The following is a 14,629-nucleotide window of genomic DNA, read 5'->3' as shown; positions in this document are numbered from 1 at the left end:
TTTTCTTAGGGGCCCTTTTACGAAGGTGCGTAACTGTGTACAACATCATGTGCGTAGTTTGACTGATTCATTTGGGGGGGGGGGACAAAGGATGGGGCGGGGCACATTAGCATATTCATTTGTATATATCATACATATTCATTATGGTTATTCCCCAAAAAGCCAGCTCTTTCTCCCTTCCTGCCTTCTTTCCTCCTTATCCAGAACACCCCCTTTCCCATACCATGCCAGTGTACACCTTAGAAATGCATAAGCTCTATATGTAGATACTTCAAGAGGTAGTGTGTCATGCCAACAAATAATCTCTCCACTGCAAAACACTATACACAAACTTGTGCAAAAACATACTCAGAACCTTACCAAACCATAACAGCACTACTTCCAAGGTCAGGGTGAGCTACAACCTTATGCGTGGAAAGCCAGCAATGTAATTACACAAGGCTCTAAAACACCAGTACACTACCTCGTGAAAAAAAAAGCAAAATAAAAAGGACTGCAAATACTACATGCTAGCAGAATAGTGCACCTTAATCACACATGAAAAACATATGACACAACAGATATGACACAAGGAACTAGAAATCAAAAGATATGAAGGCAAAATACTAAACTAGAAAGTTACCGCAAGAAGTCAGACTCGGCATGCAGCAATACTAGAGAAATTGAAACTTTAAAGCAAAATATCACAGATGCACATTTCCAAAAGCTGACATATTCCAATTAATAAATTCTGAATAAAATACTTTTTTTACCTTTGCTCTTTGAGCATTTTGTTTTTCTATCCGCTTTGGTCCCAGTGTCTTCTCTTTTATGCAGTGTCTTCTTTCCATTTGATATTTTTTCTTTCTACTACTACTTAACATTTCTAGAGCGCTACTAGGGTTACGCAGCGCTGTACAATTTAACAAAGAGAGACAGTCCCTGCTCAAAGAGCTTACAATCTAATAGACAAGTGAACGGTCAGTCCATTAGGGGCAGTCAAATTGGGGCAGTCTGGATTCACTGATGTTCACCATCCTCCTGTGTCCTTATGCGTCATCTACCATCTGTAGCATTGTCAGTATCCTTCCTCCAGTTTCAGCATCTGCCCTCAGTGTTCCTATCCAGCCCTGAAATTGAGCAGTTTCCCCATCATCCATATCCAGCATTTCTCCTCATTCTCCTCCCTCCATCTATGTGCATCTACTTCCTCTATCTTCCCTCCCCTCCATCCATGTCCAGCATTTCTCCTCTCTACCTTCCCCTCCATCCGTGTGCATTTTCTTCCTTTGTCTTTCCTTCCCTCCATCCTTGTCCAGCATTTCTCCTCTCTTCCCTTCCCTCCATCCATGTGCATCTCCTTCCTGTCTTCCCTCCCTCCATCCATGTCCAGCAACTCTCCTCTCTCCCCTCCATGTCCAACGATTCTCCTGTGCCCCCTATCCTCCTCTCCCATCCATGTCCAGTGATTTGCCCCAGCCCCCCACTTTTCAGCCTCCGGCTTACAGTTCCAACCCAGCCCCACCTGCCTGCCTTCAGCTCCCCAACAGCCCTCCTTTCCATTCCTGCCACCCTGCGTTTAAACCTTAAGTCACAGCAGCGGCAGTGAAAACGGCCCAGCAGGCTCGCCTCCAGCCTTTCCCTTCCCTCTCAGTGTCCTGCCTTCCTCAAATGATGTATTTCCTGTTTCTGCGAGTGCAGGACACTGAGAGGGAAGGGAAAGTCTGGAGGTGAGCCTGCTGGGCCATTTTCACTGCCGCCGCTGTGACTTAAGGTTTAAACGCAGGGTGGCAGGAATGGAAAGGAGGGCTGTTGGGGAGCTGAGGGCAGGTAGGTGGGGGCCGGTAGCTGCCTGCAGCTGGGGCTAGAGCTGTGAGCTGCCTGGCGTCAGTAGCGCTTAACGGTTGCGCCGGCCCTGTGTTTTGGAGTCAATACCCCCCTAAACTACACCCATGCACAACATGCATCAAATTGGAACTACCGCCTGGCTACCGCATGCCCCGGGCAGTAATTTCATTTTTGATGCGCGTCCAAAATATGCAGTAGAAATTTTCTACAGTGTGGTGCTTACCCAGCTGTAATTGGCAGTATACGTGTGCTGACGATTACCACCCAGATAATGCGTGAGACCTTACCGCTAAGTCAGTGGGTGGCGGTAAGGTCTTAGGCCAAAAATGGACGCACACTGGTTTTAATTTTGCCGCATGTCCATTTCCAGCCACAAAAAATGGCCTTTTTTGCAGGCATGCTGAAAAATGGACCTGTGCACATCCAAAACACATGCATACACTAGCACAAGCCATTTTTCGGTGCACCTTAGAAAAAGGGCCACTTAACCTCTTATCCTAGGTGCCTCTATAAGCTTTTATAAATGTATTAATTGTCTACTAATGCTGTAACACAGCTTAGTAAATAAGCCCCTAAGTTTATACCTGAAGTAACAGAAGGTGAAGTGACTTGCCCAACGTCACAAAAGTGTTAGCATGAACAGCAGTGAATAAATTATTGGGGACCAAGCCGAAGCGCAGCTGATAGTGAAGAATATAAGAAGGCTTCAGCTCCTATATGCTCTTTACATATTTTTTTCCATCACTTTCAAGTAAGATTTTGAGTATTTCAAAACAGCCGAACAAGTTGTGCCTGAATATTCTCTTTTATGATGGGGGCTAATGGGAGTAGAGTCGTTAACATCAAATTGTAGCTATCTAAGCATGTGATTATGCATGAAAAATGCTACATGGTGTATATGAGAAAATGCGACCTGCTTGACTGCTTTGCAATTAAATGACATAATGTTTTCAATTCACAACAAATTATTTGCTTTATGTTTTTCACTTTTCTGCCTGACAACTCTCTCTACTAGGGATGCAATCTAAATTACCTGGGATTTTTCTTGTTTTTCACACACTGTTACTTATCATGAAATTATCCTTCTAGTCTTGAGATTTTTCTTCTACACAATACTAATTAATAGGAATGTGAAAACTAATTAAATCATGTCAAAAACAAAATCCATGCATTTGTCAGACTAGTTTGAGAACCTTTTGGGGTCAATATTCAGAATAGCTTAATCAGACAAGAGGCTACTGTCCATTAAAAAAACCTCAAAACAACCACTAAACAGGCCATCCCCAAATGTTAGCGGTATTTAACTGACTGCTGTCACTGAAAATCCAATGGGACAACGAAAGTGTTCACTGATTAATGTCGGAGTGGTCCAGGGTAAGAGTCACAGAGGTTGTACTTGTTTGTTACTTCTGCATTGGACTTAGATTGCTTTCCACAAACAACAGGGAATATTGTTCTAACATCGAAACAGGTGACCCCCACTTTAGTTTCTAATTTTAGACCTATTGCTAATATTCCATTTCTTGCTAAGTTCCTAGAATTTGTGGTAGGATTGCAACTAAATGATTATATTGAGAAGCATAATTTTTTACACAATTCCCAATATGATTACCATCCTTTTCATAGTATGGAGATCTTATTGTTGTAGATTTTGTGCAGTGGTGAAGAGATGTCCCAGACACTCTCACTTTGCCTTTGCAATGGGTCCTACTGCCGTGTCTTGGTTAGTTTCCAGTCTCGTTCCTGTGATCTTCAGCCTTGTTTCTGCAGTCTCCCACTATGTTCCAGTTGTCCCCAACACTTGGTCTCCAGTCTCGTTCCTGTGGTCTTCAGACTTGTTCCTGCAGTCTCTCGCTTTGGTCCAGTTGTCCCCAAAACTTGGTCTCCAGTCTCATTCCTGTGGTCTTCAGACTTGTTCCTGAAGTCTCCCGCTTTGTTCCAGTTGTCTCCAGCCTTGTTCTGGTTGTCTTCTTCCTTCTTTCTGCTCCCTCTTGCCCTGTTCCCGTCTTCTGTCCCGGACCCGTTCCTTGCCTACCCCATCCCAGCTTTGCTTACCCCATCTGTGTCCACTGTCTCATACCTGCCAGTGTCTGTTTACGTCATTTGTGGTTTCTGCATCTCCTGGCCCCGACTCCATCAGGCCAGTCCCCAAGGACTCTTCTAAAAGCCACCTCGGTCTCGGCTCTGCTGGGGTAGACTCGCCTGCCACTAGTTGGGGCCTACCTTGACTTTGGGTTGGGTGGGTAGCGCAAACTCAACTGTGGCCTAAGGGCTCACCCACTTCGAGCATGACAGCAGCTTAGTAAAAAGACCACTAAGTTTGTGTTATCCAGTTAGTGCACACTAACGTGAATGTAATAGCTGCTTCCTTGCCCATGATACATCACCTCACAAAAATATATTTTTTTAAAAATAACATGGGATTATAATGTACAATCTGGAAAATTACTGTAAAACACTTTAATATGTTTTGCGGTAAGCCTTTTTTCACATGCTAAGACTTAACGCCCTTTAAATGAATGAATAGATTGATAGATAAAAGGTGTACAGGTGTAGATTAGTGATAAGACTAATCTGGTTCAAATCCTACAACTGCTCCTTGTGATCTTGGTCAAGCTACTTCTCTCCATTGCCTTAGGTACAAACTTCAGGCCCCTTTACTAAGGTGAGGTGAAGTATAGGCATAGCGCATTCTAGTGCAAGACTTTCCTGCATGCTATACCCAGATTTACAAAACCATTAGAGTTGGGCATTGACTTTTTTGTTGTTTTTTTGCAGGTCATGCATTAACATTCCCATTAGTATACAATACCTGCAAAAAAATATGGGATTACATAATGCCTCCTGTTTAGGAGTTAGTAAGTGCTCCTGTGTTAAACCTGTGTTATCCAGTTAGCGCATGCTAATGCAAATGTGCTAACTGGATAACTTGAGAGTGCTCATTCTCTGCCCCTGACATGTTTTTAAAAAATAGTCAACATGTGTTTAGTGCATGCAAAGAAGCACAGTATCACAAAGGTGCCCTTTTACAAAGCTGTGGTAAACACTAACATGTGCTTACCGCAAATTAAAAAGTCACTACCACAGGACGTGCTCAGGCATCCCATGGTAGCTATGGAATCGATGCACGCTACCCATATGCTAAAAAATAAGTTTAACTTTTTAGCACGGGGGGGGGGGGGAGCGTGTTTAGAGATGGAGAGTAGTCATGCCCTGCGCTAATTGGGTAGCACAGATAAATCGCTGTGCGTTGCCTGATTAGTGCAGGAGCCTTTACTACCTAGTAAATAGGTGGTAACAAGGGCTCATACACTAATGGCCATGAACTAATTGGATAATTAGCACGTGGCCATTAATGGAAAAATAAAAATTGGGACCATTTCATAGCCACGCTAAAAGTGGCCTCAGCATGTGGGAAACCCATACGTTAAAAATAGTGCAGGCTAGTTTTTAGCGCAGCTTTGTATAAGGGCACCAAAATGTTTTAACGTGTTTTGCAGTAGCCTGTTTTTCTTGTGCTAAGTGTGTGTTAGGGCTTAACACCTTTTAGTTGAAGTGCCCCTTAGATTGTGAGACCTCTGGGAACAGGGAGAAACCCAGTGTACCTGAATGTAACTTACCTTGAGCTATTACTGAAAAAGGTATGAGTTAAATCCAAATAAGTACATATACACTTTCTATTTACATATGTCCTCAGTCTCTAGGTAATGCAAAAATTCACAAGTATTGCAGTTTGGAAGTGTACAGTGAGAATTCTGTCAATCCATATTGGTATGATAATTGGTGGAAGTATCCTGAACTTGGGTGACGTGGAGGGGCATAATCGAACGGGGGCGACCATCTCTAAGGGCGCCCATCTCTGAGGACATCCTGGGAAAGGGGCATGGAAACCGCTATTATCGAAACAAGATGGGCGTCCATCTTTTGTTTCGATAATACGGTCGAGGATGCCCAAATCTCAACATTTAGGTCGATCTTAGAAATGGTCGTCCCCAGTTTTCGGCGATAATGGAAACCAAGGACGACCATCTCAAAAAAGACCAAATCCAAGGCATATGATTTTGAAGGGCTCACATTTACCAGCAGAAGTGTAACAGGTAGGGGGGATGGGCCTGGGTCTGCCTGCCTGAAGTGCATTGCAGTACCCACTAAAACTGTTCCAGGGACCTGCATACACCTGGGTATGACATTAGAGCCTGGCAAAAAAAAAATATTAAGTTTTTTTTATTTTTTAGGGTGGGAGGGGGTTGGTAACCACTGGGGGAGTAAGGGGAGGTCATCCCCGATTCCCTCCGGTGGTCATCTGGTCAGTTCAGGCACCTTTTGAGGCTTGGTCGTGAAAACAAATGGACCAAGTAAAGTCGACCAAATGCTCGTCAGGGACGCCCTTCTTTTTTCCATTATCGGCCGAGGACGCCCATCACTTCACCACGCCCCCGTCCCGCCATCAGTACACTGCCGACATGCCTCCGTGAACTTTGGTCGTCCCCGCGACGGAAAGCAGTTGAGGATGCCCAAAATCGGCTTTCGATTATGCCGATTTGGGCGACCCTGAGAGAAGGATGCCCATCTCCCGATTTGTGTCGAAAGATGGGCGCCCTTCTCTTTCGAAAATGCCCCTGTTAGTACAAATGCAATGCAAGATTTTTATGATAGGCATGGCACCCTTTGGTAATTGAACTCCTTTTAATTCCTCAAAAGTAGAAAGATTACTTAAAACATTTCCAATAGAGCCAGGGAATCAAATAACGTATATTAGCAGTCTATCTGAGACATACAGACACTAACGTATGGTAATTGTCATGCTACAGTATGCAAAGTATTTCTTCGTCCCCTAGACCACAGATAGAACTTAGCCTTGCAATGAGATTCCAGTACAGGCTGGTCATGTCTGTCTGAGTGTGAGGAATTCTTTTGACAAGATACCAGAATCCAACAATTTAAATTCAATCAGCTCTTCAAAACAATTACTTCATATTATTTAAATATTTTCACTGTATATTCTCTATTACAAATATCTGACTTTTCTAATGCATGGATTTCCTTCATTTTGCAATTGGATAGTTGCTTTCTTGATTGTTTGTACAACATTTCTCAAAAATCAATGCCAATTATTCATCATATACATCAGAGATCTGCATCATCCCACCTTTTGTTTACAGGGCATTGATTTTAATGAGCAAACTCCTTAAACCAGGACATTCTATTCAATTCTATTAAATATACTTAAGTTCTCAGAGCAATAAAACAGTTTCAAATGATAAAAGTGGATCAATACTAAAGACTGTAAGTTAAGGTCAATTCAAGGCCCCAAAATTCTCCTTATTGCAGGGCCTTAAATAGGGTTGATTGAAAGAGGCAGACAGCCAGGGTGCCAAGCAGGGGCGTAGCTACGGGGGGCCATGGGGGCCTGGGCCCCGACAAATTTCATCTGGGCTCCTGATTTGACTGGCGGGGGTCTCCAATCCCCGCCAGCTGAAGCCTTCAGCGCCAGTCTCTAGCGCAGCCGCGTTCGCTGCCCTGCTCTTCTTTCTTCTTGCTCCTCCTGTGCACCCTGATGCTCCTTTACATGAAACTGAGAAGGAGCATCAGCGTACACAGGAGGAGCAAGAAGAAAGAAGAGCAGGGCAGCGAACGCGGCTGCGCTGGAGACTGGCGCTGAAGAAGGCTTCGGCTGGCGGGGGTTGGGGACCCCCACCAGCAAAGGTATTTGTGAGGGGAAGCGGCAAGCAGATGAGGCGGTGGAGGGGGGAAGACAAGGCGGTGGAGGGGTGGCACTCAAAATGTGCCCCCAACCTCGGGCTGTGGCCCCCCTCCCACCGTGAGGTCTGGCTACGCCCCTGGTGCAAAGTTCTTTGAATAGGAAAAAATGACTGAAACGCAATTACAAATTGGCAGCAAATGAAAAGTCAAGCCTTGGTCAGGCTCCATGGTGCGACCACATTCCAAATACTGTGTGCAATTCTGGTCACTGCATCTCAAAAAGATATAGCGGAATTAGAAAAGATACAGAGAAGGGCAATAAAAATGATAGAGGATGGGATGACTTCCCTCTGAGGAAAGGTTAACGCAGCAAGGGCTCTTCAGCTTGGAGTAGAGATGGCTGAGGGGAGAAATGATAGAGTTCTATAAAACACTGAGTGGAACAGGTAGACGTGAATCGCTTGTTTACTCTTTCCCAAAAATACTAGGGCTAGGGGGTATACAATGAAGCTGCTAAGTAGTAAATGTAAAACAAACCAGAGAAAATATTTCTTCACTCAATGTGTAATTAAATTCTAGAATGTATTGCTCCCAGGTGCATAGCTCCCTTCCCTTGGATGCTGAGCCGCCCAAATCCCCCCAAACCCACTCCCCACAACTCTAGACCACTACCATAGCCCTAAGGGGTGAAGGGGGGCACCTACATGAGGGTACAGTGGGTTTTGGGGGGGTTTGGAGGGCTCACTTTTACCACCACAAGTGTAACAGGTAGGGGGTGGATGGGCCTGGGTCCACCTGCCTGAAGTGCACTGCACCCACAAAAAACTGCTCCAGGTGCCTGCATACTGCTGTCAGGGAGCTGGGTATGACATTTGAGGCTGGTAATAAAATGTGTAAAAAAAAATTTTTTTTTGGGGTGGGAAGAGGTTGATGACCATTGGGGGAGTAAGGAGAGATGATCCCCGGTTCCCTCCGGTGGTCATCTGGTCAATTGGGGCACTTTTTTGAGGTTTGGTCATAAAAATAAATGGACCAAGTAAAGCCGGCGAAATGCTCATCAGAGCCGGCCATATTTTTTCCATTATCCTGCCTTCTGTACCCTGCCGAAACGCCCCCTTGGAGTTTCGCCGGCTCCGCAACAGAAAGCAGTCGGCGCCTGCCACAATCGGCTTTCGATTATACCGATTTGGCCGGGTTCAGAAGATGGCCGGCGATCTCTTTCGAAAATAAGCTGGACAGACAAACATTGCTGCTATTGCTTCTCCCATTTCTCTCTCCTCCCCCTCCCCCTCAGCCCTGTCTTTTCTTTGTGGTGTGTTTTCTATTTTCATTTTTTAAATATGTTTTTGACATTAGTAAAGTAATTTCTGAAGCTGTGGTTTTTTCTATTCCTATTATATGGGCGGTATCTTCAATTTTAAGCAATGTCACTCCCCTAGTTGGCAAGGCAGGCATAGTGAGGCCCAATTTCTTTTTTCTCTCTATTCGCTTATGGCCTTTCTGTCAGGCACTGTCAAACTGAGAATTAAATTAAAGCCTCACGTGCATTACCATGCTGCAATATATAGTGGGTTATGGCCCATAGAAACAAGGCCTACTCTAGTTTTTTCTCACCATCATGCACTTGCTATTATGTTAGCAAACCAGCAAAGTACCTCTCCAATGACTCTCCAGCTTCCTCTTTCATAAGGGGGGGGGGGGGGGGGGGGGAAGAACTGCAGTTGTGGTTTTCCTACAACTTGTATCCATTCACAGATGCAATTTTCAAGGATGAGCCACCCCTCCCCCTGGAAATTCATCATCCTCTGCTGATTTGCCCAACTCCCAAACTCCTTAGGCTCATATAGCAGCTGTCTGTATGCTCAGTCATGGAACGCCTTCTCCAGGTTAGTTCTGGTACAGTTGGCTAAGCCACCTTCTTACAACAAGGCAACCTGGCAGAGCTGGGAAAACTGCCCAACCCACTGCCGCAGCGGTGAAAAACCACCCAATTATCCATGACCCACAACCTTCAAAAATCCTCCCACCGCATGTCATGGAAAACCACCCAATTCCACATTTTTACCATGGAACTGGCACAACCAGAATAGAACAGCTTATAATTTAGAAAGTCCACCATTGGTTCTTCCATGGTCAGTGTGCAGCTTCCAGCATCTCAGGTTTCCTACTCCCAATTCTCAAGGCTAGAGAAAAGCCTGTCCAATGCTTATTTCTGCAGGCTATGGGACACACCCTTTCCCTAACTGGCTTCTCAGACTCTCTCTCCCTCAGTCAGGACACCAGCAGCTTTTCAGTGCACCTTGCTGAGTCCCAGCTCCACCCCCTACAGCCTCACGGGAACTGTAGTTCCTTTGGATGCCATCTTTCCTCAGCAGTTCTATAGTTTTAAAGGAAACTTGGCTTTCTAGCACTGCCTATTTCTTAAGATGGGGGGGATTTCCTCTACAGTTTTATAACTTCTCCCTGGATCTGGGGTGATACATGCTAGCTGTCCACCACAGTAAGTTGAAGTCATGAGGTACATAATTTTTTTCTGGTATAATATGACCACATTATTTAGAGCCAGAGAGGATAGCAGGAGGTTCAGTCAACCATTTTCTATGGCTTGCTAGAACCTCCTCCTCTTGCTTACCACAGCTTAAAAGGACTTAAAATGGTGCATGCCGAGGCATCCTGTGGTAAATTCTGAATGTGGACGCTGTAATAACCAGTTCTTGGAGTGCAGAACCTATTCCCAGCAATAGGTGCACTAGTTTGTCCCAAACACAGACTAGTACCCAAGGTAGATCAGATCTGGCCTGTCCCAGGGAAAGGATTCATATGCAGCATTCCAGGTTTCCCCAAAGCATACCCACCAGTCTTCTGGCAGGGGAAGGAGTTCAGATGAGGTTGTTTCCCTGGGTGACTAAGCAATATGTGCTAGAACCAGAGAGGAGGGAAAAAGGAGGGGCAGCTAAATGCACATTGGGAAAAAGCCTTCAGAAAAGTATCAGAGCAGCAGCCTGGAAATACTTCCCCTCAGCTGCTGGAGCAAACCATGGAAGTTGTGGAGGATTAGGAACTCTGTCCTGAGGAACCAATAGAGGTCATAGCAAAGTGAGTGTCAGCTTAAACTGTGATTTTGAATTTCCATTTGCTATCATTTAACAACCAGCCCGATGGGTGACTACCAGGTGACCAGAACCATAAAAACCTGGCAAATGGGTGGTAGGCTGCGGACACAACTGTGTGCAGTTGTGACCCCAATTTTCTGTTGGGAAAGGACATTTTTGGAATTGCTATTGCAGGAGAGAACTGTGTGGCAAAGAGAAGGGAAAGGAAAGCTTTAAACTCCCTTTTCTAGCTTACCTTGAAGAAAGATGAACGATTCTTCAAACCTACAGTTGCCAAAATTAAACTCTATTCTTAAGGCTTTTTTTTTTTACTGTTATCCCAGTTATCAGTAACTAGGGGGTCCTTTTACTAAGGTGTGCCAAAAAAATGGCCTGTGCTGGTGTAGACGCGTGTATTGAAAGCGTGCAGGTCCATTTTTCAGCACTCCTGCAAAAAAGGCCTTTTTTGCGGGGTGCGAAACTGGACGTGTGACAAAATAAAAATTGGTGCATGTCCCTTTTGGGCCCAAGACCTTACCACCACCCACTTACCTAGTGATAAAGTGTCACAGGTTAACCAGGCAGTAATGGTCTAAATGTCAATTACCAACTGGTTAGTGCTGTGTGGCGGAAATTTTCCGGCGCGCCTAGTGGACACACGTAAAAAATGAGATTACCGCCCGGGCCTTGCGGTAGCTGGGCGATAGTTCAAAATTGACACACCTACATGGCTTAGTAAAAGGGCCCCCTAGGACTCGTATTATTTTACCACTGGTTCCATTTTGGACAACAAATCTTAACAGTAACCCACCTTGATACGTACTCCCCTTAGATGTTTATGCAACATAAAAATCTAAATGCTAGTTTATCAAGTCTAAATGATGAATAACACTTCTGAAATAATCTCCTTAAAAATAACACTGAGTTACTTTCAAATTAGATTTTTTAATATAATTTTTTCATATTTATTGGCTCTAAATGGTACACATACAATATCACGTAATGCTTCTATATTTCTACATGCCATTGGATTTAGAATGCACAACGATTAAATGTTTTATCCTAAAGACTGGTATTTTCTTCATTTTGGTAGATCTGGTAATCATTATACTATGTATTTTACCACAAATGCTTTTGTTTCCATTTTTTATCTACATTATAGATTATCTACATTTTCTAAGGTTTAGTAACCTAATATGCCTTGGTGGCATATTCCACATTATAGCCTACATATACAGTGTAAAATTTGAAAGTATTCAAAAACTTATGAAGTAATAAATCTCTACTTGACAGTTTGAATACCAAAGCTCCCAACTACCCACCACCATAAAATCACAATCTCCCCCTAAAGTTGACCTTTCTTTTATCTAACAGGATTAAAGTACCAAATATTTACAGATATTTGGACAGGCACACAATACAGGAATATTACAGAACTAAAGCCACAGTGTCTTTCTATTGCAAATACATTTTCTCTATTGCATGTGACATTTTGAAAATGTAAAATGTCCACTATAATAATAATGATAAAAATACATAGCATCAACATGAGTTTCTAGCATCATAATATATATATACTTTATTGCAACCAAGCTAACATTATTCTTTGCTACATCAGCAAAAGCGATGAAAATTGTGTCCCTTCTCCCTTTCCCAGCAACTACTGAGCTTACTTTAATTAAAAATGCACCACATGTGTGTGGTTTCACGCATGCGCGGTCCCACATAAACAAATAAATGCAGCCACAATAATCAAACCCTTTCTGGGTCACAACAAGCAACCTCCATTATATTTTTAACTAAATCATTGGTGGTGCAGCATTCCCGAAGCTCCGGTATACCTCTGGCATGCGTGGGTGACATCATTGATGATGTCAGTGCGCTTCTCCAGCGCTGTCCCCATACCTGCGCCTGAGTGCTGATCGATTCCTGACACTCAGCAGGCCTCTACAAGTCGGGGGACTTTTCCTGCCAGCCATGCCCTGCTCCCTTCAACTCGGCGGTGGCCCAGAACCCTGCAGTTCACTTCGGAAGCACGGTCCGGTATACCTCTGGCATGCGTGGGTGACATCATTGATGATGTCAGTGCGCTTCTCCAGCGCTGTCCCCATGCCTGCGCCTGAGTGCTGATCGATTCCTGACACTCAGCAGGCCTCTACAAGTCGGGGACTTTTCCTGCCAGCCATGCCCTGCTCCCTTCAACTCGGCGGTGGCCCAGAACCCTGCAGTTCACTTCGGAAGCACGGTCCCGCAGCGAACCACCACAAGCTGCAGACAAACCCTCAGAGCCCCCTTCCCCCCTCAGAGCTCCCAGGGCCAGGTATATAAAAATATATATATATATATATATATATATTTTTTTTTTTTTTTTTTTTTATTCTGGTTACATTCACCCTTGTTTTCTTTGTGGGTGGAAAAATGTTCGAATTAAAAAATCATTTAAAACCTGTTTCTACCATATTGACAATTGGTCAAATTCTATAAATGGTGCCTTAAAAATTGGTACTGAAAAACCATGTGGTTAGCGTGATTCTATAAACTACACCTAAATGCCTGCGCCTAAGTTAGGCACAGATCGGGTGTCTTTCATCATAGTGCGCAGAGCATTTTGAGATGCCCCTAAGCCACCCGTTCCACACCCATGGCCATGCCCCCTTTTTGACTGCACACATTAGAATTTATGTGCACCACGTTATAGTATACGCCTAGAAAGTTGTGCATGTAAATTCTAATTAAAGCCAATTAGTGCTGCTAATTGGTTAAGTACCAATTATTGGCACTGATTGGCTTGTTAATCAATTAAGTTGTGTATGCAATGTAGCATGCAAAACGTTAAGGCGCCATATATAGAAGTTGGGGACATATGTCTCAATAAAATAATGCATACGATTGAAAGATAGCAAAAAAGATACATGCCATAATCTTACTGCTTCCATGAGGCTAAGCTTGTTTTCACCTGCACACACCTACAGTTCGCTGACAAGAAAGTCACATGATACCCTTAAAGAAGCCATGGTGTTCTCTCTCTCACACGCACACACACACACATACCGTTTGTGCAGATTCATTGTTTTAAAAGCAACTAAGCAAAACACACAGTAAACTGACACTTCTCTTGAAGCCAGTGCATGAAAAGTTAAGCTGTCAGCACCTAGTGCACATTTAAGACACCAGAACAGGGTAGGAGAGCACATCGGAAACGTACCTTTTCAGAATTTTCACCGTCTTCCAATCAGCAAATTAGCATTCTTCTGTATGAATTCTCAGGGTGTTTCATGTCTAGGATGGGGAGTTCTCCTTTTATTTTATTTTTTCACTAAACTAGGGGGAAATGTTACCATATGCTTTAAGAATATCAGCTTTTCTCAATGGCGACAGGGCAGCCTACCATAGATCGATTTACTAAACAAACTGAAATGTGGGTGGAGATGTTAAACAGTAACTAACTAACCACATGAAAACCTGAAAGCTGCCATGTCCTCTGTTCCAGAGCTTTACCTTCCTGCTGACAACAAACTGCGTACAGTAGGAGGGAGACCAGAAACTGACTTGCTCTCCTCTCCTGCTCTAAGCCATCTGCAATGAGCACAAGGACAACAGCAAAGAACAATAAATATTTTTAATTGACCAGTTTAGAGAATATGAAGGCAATTCTATAAAGATGATGCTAGTATTTATTGCCAAGTTCACAGGTAAATGATTAAATAATGGCATATACAGGCAGATGTGCATCCGTGTGCAAATGCAAAAATAGTTCCTAAGTGTTGTTTATAAGAGATGTGCTTACGTGTACAGTGTATAGTTTGGAAGATGGGCAGACACATGAGCAGTGTTTGGGTGCACAGTTACACGCATAAATTAGATCATGCACATGTTTCAGAATTTAGAAGTGAGCATTTATACCAACTCTATGGATGGCATAAGTGTTCGTGCCTAAATTATAGGCACATATTTTCTTTGGTAGAAGACACCGAATAGGTGCACTCTAACTCCCTAATTCTATAAAC

The 14,629-nt window shown here is 43.7% G+C and overlaps 1 protein-coding gene across 1 annotated transcript in view; it reads right to left on the bottom strand.

Moving 5' to 3' along the window:
* Positions 1–13,885, bottom strand: part of HNF4G (hepatocyte nuclear factor 4 gamma) — a 149,397-nt gene extending 135,512 nt beyond the window's left edge. The window contains exon 1 of the mRNA XM_030215667.1: positions 13,828–13,885. The gene's annotated coding sequence lies outside the window, so the exon portion shown is untranslated. The remainder of the gene's footprint in view (positions 1–13,827) is intronic.
* Between the last annotated feature and the right edge of the window lie 744 nt (positions 13,886–14,629).

Source organism: Microcaecilia unicolor, chromosome 1, assembly GCF_901765095.1.
Source record: "Microcaecilia unicolor chromosome 1, aMicUni1.1, whole genome shotgun sequence".
Taxonomy (NCBI): domain Eukaryota; kingdom Metazoa; phylum Chordata; class Amphibia; order Gymnophiona; family Siphonopidae; genus Microcaecilia; species Microcaecilia unicolor.
The sequence above is the reverse complement of the archived record's forward strand: the minus strand, read 5'-3'. Positions and strand labels throughout refer to the sequence as shown.